At 36.6% G+C, this 5,804-nt stretch overlaps 1 pseudogene; it reads left to right on the top strand.

Moving 5' to 3' along the window:
- Nucleotides 1-1,313: 1,313 nt before the first annotated feature.
- On the top strand, nt 1,314-3,218 carry LOC114197575 (nucleolin pseudogene; annotated as a pseudogene).
- Nucleotides 3,219-5,804: the final 2,586 nt, after the last annotated feature.

The following is a 5,804-nucleotide window of genomic DNA, read 5'->3' as shown; positions in this document are numbered from 1 at the left end:
AAAAAAAACAACCTTATACAAACAGCAATAAATGATGTCTAGTATTACCCAGGTAAGATATTTCTTAATTTTCTGCTTTTCAATATTTTATCTTTTAAAGTAAAAGTAAAGATAAGGAAAAAAAGTGTTATCAGAAATGTTCTTATAGAATGCTATTTTGGAGGTGGTACATTAGGAAAGCTAAGATATAAAACCTTGGATTCATAACACCTCAGTTCAAATTATGCTCTGCCTCTTGCTAATTGTTTGATCCCAGCCAGTAAATAAATCCCTTCTGCCTCAGTTTTCTCACCTGTAATAAGGATATGAATGGGCTTATGTCAAGGATAAATTAGCTAATATATATATATATAAACACACACACACACACACATATATATATATACACACACACACACTATATTTATAAAAGATCTGGACCCACAAGTGCTTAATAAAGGTTACCTTTATTATTTCTCTAATAAAGTGAGACTCTTTATTCTTTATTCAATATTCCTTATTCTGGTAAAATGTATGTCATAATATGTATAGGCCAGTGAAGATTTTAAGTAGCTCCCTATGAAGCATACCACAAATTCTGGTTTTCTTTTCCCTTTTTTAAATTTTCCCTTCATCACAGGTGGTATTAGATAGTGGCCATGGATTGTTAGAAGATATTAAATAGTTAAATAGTACTCTTAGGTTACACTTAATATAGTAAAAATGTTCCACATTTTCATCAAGTCTTATAGTTTTTATTGTACAAATCTTTCATTTCCTTCGTTAAATTTATTCTTCAGTATTTTATTGTTTTTAATGCTATTGAAAGAAAGGTTCGATTTTCTTTCTAATTACACTTTGGTAGCTGGAATTGGCTTCTATTAAATGTGATTTCACATAGGTCTGAGACAAGTGTGGTTTCTGACTTCATGATACACAGCAATATTTTTAATTGACAAAATTCTCAATTGTCAGTGAAAGAAGAAGAAATCGGAAAAGAGAGACAAAGAAGTGGAGAAAGGGAAGAGAAAGAAGAAAGGAAGGCAAAAGAGAAAGAACAAAGGAAGGGAAAGAAGGGGAAAATGTACATAGAAAATAACTATATTTTAATAATTATATAAGAAAAGACTGGTTAGAAAAATCTACCAAATTCATAAAAGCTACAGTCTTAATAGTGATTGTGTTTGCCTGATGGGACATTTTTTTTCCTTCTTAAAATATTTAGTACTTTTTTGTATTTTCCATAATTAGAGCATGTTTATTTTTCACTTGGAAAAACTTTAATTAAAAATACCATATGTGGCCACGTGTGTCCTGGCGTCTGGGGAGGGGACATGGCAGCTGGTAAAAATCAAGGTGACCCCAAGAAAATGGCTCCTCCCCCAAAGGAGGTAGAAGAAGACAGTGAAGATGAGGAAATGCCAGAAGATGAAGATGATGATAGCAGTGGAGAAGAGGTTATCATCCCTCAGAAAAAAGCCAAGAAGGCTACTACAACTCCAGCAAAGAAGGTGATGTTTTCCCCCAACAAAAAAAGTCACAGTTGCCACACTGGCCAAGAAAGCAGTTGTCATTCCTGGCAAAAAGGCAGCGGCTACACCAGCCAAAAAGACCGTTGTGCGGGCCAAAGCAGTAGCAACACCTGGCAAGAAGGGGGTCACACCAGGCAAGGCATTGGTAGCAACCCCTGGTGAGAAAGGAGCAGCCACCCCAGCCAAGGGAGCAGAGAATGGTAAGAATGCCAAGAAGGAAGACAGTGCTGAGGAAGATGATGATGACAGTGAAGGGGGGGGACTAGGAGGAGGAGGAAGAAGATGAGGAGCAGGAGGAGGAAGAAGAGGAGGAGGAGGAGGAAGAAGAGGAAAAGCCTGTTAAAGAAGCACCTGGAAAATGAAAGAAGGCAATGGCCAAACAGAAAGCAGCTCCAGAAGCCAAGAAGCAGAAAGTAGAAGCTACAGAACCAACGACATCATTCAATCTTTTTGTTGGAAACCTGAACTTGAGCAAATCTGTTCCCGAATTAAAAACGGGCATCAGTGACCTTTTTGCTAAAAATGATCTTGTCGTTGTGGATGTCAGAATTGGTGTGTCCAGGAAGTTTGGCTATGTGGATTTTGAATCTGCTGGAGACCTGGAAAAAGCTTTGGAACTCACTGGTTTACAAGTCTCTGGCAATGAAATTAAACTAGAAAAACGAAAGGGAAAAGACAGTAAGAAAGATCGAGATACAAGAACACTTTTGGCTAAAAATCTGCCTTACAAAGTTACTCAGGATGAACTAAAAGAAGTATTTGAAGATGCTGCGGAGGTCAGATTAGTCAGCAAGGATGGAAAGAGTAAAGGGATTGCTTATATTGAATTTAAGACTGAAGCTGATGCAGAAAAAAAAACCTTGGAAGAAAAGCAGGGCACAGAGATAGGTAGGCGGGCTATCCCCCCGTTCTACACCGGAGAGAAGGGTCAAAGTCACGACTCTATAGGTGGCAAGAGTAGCACTTGGAGTGGTGAATCAAAAACACTGGTTTAAAGCAACCTCTCCTACAATGCAACAGAAGAAACCCTTCAGGAAGTATTTGAGAAGGCAACTTTTATTAAAGTGCCCCAGAACCAAAATGGCAAATCTAAAGGGTATGCATTTATGGAATTTGCTTCATTTGAAGATGCTAAAGAAGCTTTAAATTCCTGTAATAAAAGGGAAATTGAGGGCAGAGCAATCAGACTAGAGTTGCAAGGACCCAGCGGATCACCTAATGCCAGAAGCCAGCCGTCCAAAACTTTGTTTGTCAAAGGTCTGTCTGAGGATACTACAGAAGATACATTAAAGGAGTCGTTTGATGGCTCTGTTTGGGGAAAGACAGTCACTGACTGGGAGACTGCGTCTTCCAAAGGGTTTGGTTTTGTAGACTTCAACAGTGAGAAAGATGCCAAAGCTTCCAAGGAGGCCATGGAAGATGGTGAAATTGATGGAAACAAAGTTACTTTGGACTGGGCCAAGCCTAAGGGTGAAGGTGGCTTTGGAGGTTGTGGTGGAGGCCGAGGTGGCTTTGGAGGCCGAGGTGGTGGCAGAGGAGGCCGAGATGGATTTGGTGGCAGAGGCTGGGGAGGCTTTGGAGGGCGAGGAGACTTCCGAGGAGGCAGAGGAGGAGGGGGAGACCACAAACCACAAGGAAAGAAGATGAAGTTTGAATAGTTTCTTCCATCCCTCTGTCTTTCCCTCTTCTGTTTGAAAGAAAAGGACTCTGGGGTTTTTATTCTGTTACCTGATCAATGACAGAGGCTTTTGAGGACATTCCAAGACAGTAGAGTCCTGTGGTCTACTTGGAAATTTGTATAGATAACATTTCAAGGGAGATACCCTGTTGGTTTTGACTGGATATTCATATAAATTTTTTAAAGAGATGAGTGATAGAGCTAATCCTTATCTGTAAGTTTTGAATTTATATTGTTTCTTCCCATGTACAAAACCACTTTTTTCCCCTACAAATCGTTTTGTTTTTGTTTTTTGCAATGGGGTTTGTAAAGGAAAGCAGAATGTTTTATCATGATTTTTGCTTCAGCTACTTTGGGACAAATTAAAAGTCCTAAACTCTGAAAAAAAAAATCATATGGGAAGTATTTTCTCTGCTTCCTATGTTGAATGCATCTTTTAAACAGAAATAACTGTTGTAGTGGTTTTGAACAAGGTAATTTATGGCCGCTCAAAGAAGGCACCTAATTGAAGTCGATTTCATAGTTCCCTTTGTAAGGAACATATTGGCTTTATGCAGGAGGTATAATTTTCCCAAAACCTTTACTTTCTTTATATGACACAGCAGAAGTATACTTAGTGTTTTGTCTAGTGTGACTTAAAATGATTTCATGCTATTGATACTCTTTCAACTTCTCACTATGTAAGATCTTATTATACTTTTGTGCTCAATTTTATCATGAATCACTTCCTATTTCACCAACTCTGCCATAGAATTCATTGGTATCACTGGCTAAATGCTCAGAAAATCAAATTCCATACCTTATTTTGGAGGCCAAGATTTGAGTAATTTCTTATATCAAAAACAGTAATGCAGAAGAAACTTGTCTCTTGAAAAATATGGCAAAAACAGTTAATATTTATCTAACAATTGTCTGAAGTAATTAAAGTATGTTACAAGTAATCCTCTCAAAAGTAGGTTATGGATAAGGAGACAGACCTTCAAGGAGGCTGAAGAACAATCAGTGATGGGGTTGGCACAGCTCAGTAAGAATTCCTGCTTTTTAATTTCTATCACATTGCAGAGCTTTCTGCATTAATTAAATCATACAAATGAAAAGAAATGTTACTTATAAAAAGTTAACAGAGAAGATTAAAAAAGAAAACAATTTTTAAGTCAAATGAGCAAGTCCTAGTTTAATCTGTGATCCATATGCATGAATATGTACACACACACACACACACACACACACACACACACACTTGCCCCATGGGATTTCAACTCTAATCCATGGTTCAATCCATTCTACTACTCCCACTTCATCCTGTCTTAATTATTTTCCCCAAAAGACTCACAAAATGGAATTGTGCTAGACACTTTTTATACTTTTTCCAGACATGTCCAATTCTGTCTGAATCACATATGGAACACTGTCAACTCTCATGCCTGAAACGCTGATATACTTCATATGTCTTTGAATCTAGAAACTAATTATTATGTTCTATGGGACTCTTCTGAAATAAGGTATAAAAGAAACCATTATTGTCATTCATTCTAGTTCATTCAGGGTAAAATAACTGGTTTATATTCAACTGTATTTGGGTAAAATTTCAGTGGAAAGAACCCAGGTTGTTAGTAAATTAAATTATTCTTCCTTTACTTTTAGAGAATGATGAAGAAGACAAAAATGTAATATTTTTTCAATAATTTGTTTTATTTTATTTTTTGAAGATTTGTTTATTTTGAGAGAGAGAGTTGGGGGGGATTGAGTGGCAGAGGGAGAGAGAGTCTTAAGCAGACTCTGTACTGATTGTGGAGCCTGACCCTGAGATTAGAACCTGAGCTGAAACCAAGAGATGGATGCTTAACCTACTGTGCCACCCAGGCACCCCTCAATAATTTATTTTAGAAGTAAGCATTTCTAAAGATGTCTTGATATCAGTATTCTTTCAGCATAATTTTATTAATCATTTCATTCTACTATGCCAGAATAATAAATGTACAAAGGGGAACCCTAATTAACTAAACCAAAGAATAAGTATTTTGCACTTATTTTATAGAACTCAAATACAATTTTCCACGATTTTCAACAAGAATTAAACAAGTTTTCTTCTGAAACACAATTAACAAGAAAATAGTCTTCATAAAACACCCCATTTCCAAGCCCTCTTATTAGATAACTGTGCTAGAATTTTCTCACCTACCCTTTTCTCTTGTTTCTGTGTGGTGACAGCTCTTTAGCATTCAACTCTTTAAGTTTTCACTAAACTGTCATAAAGACACAACTTAAGATTCTTTTTAAGGATGTTAATTATTTTTAACATACACAAACATGTTTCGTTTATGGTTAAGTAGGCAACTAATTTTAAAATATGCTTCAGATTTATGCTAAAAGCTGCTTGTTGATAGATCTGTCATAAGGTTTTCCTTCACACTCAAGTAGATGTGACAAAATGTGATGGCGAATACATAAACAAATGGTTCAATAAGACTCCTAAGAACACTAGTTAAAAGAGAAAATACTTAAATAAGACTTTAAGCTTGAAAATTCTAGCTTAAAGGATATATAACCCCAAGAGAAAAAGGAACAGAAAGAGATTTTAACTTGGTTATTAGGGTAAATATAGACCTGTTTAT

This window comes from Eumetopias jubatus, unplaced genomic scaffold (genome assembly GCF_037043125.1).
Source record: "Eumetopias jubatus isolate StellerSeaLion01/CBP00866 unplaced genomic scaffold, mEumJub1_p1.0 scaffold_2, whole genome shotgun sequence".
Lineage (NCBI taxonomy): Eukaryota > Metazoa > Chordata > Mammalia > Carnivora > Otariidae > Eumetopias > Eumetopias jubatus.
The sequence above is the reverse complement of the archived record's forward strand: the minus strand, read 5'-3'. Positions and strand labels throughout refer to the sequence as shown.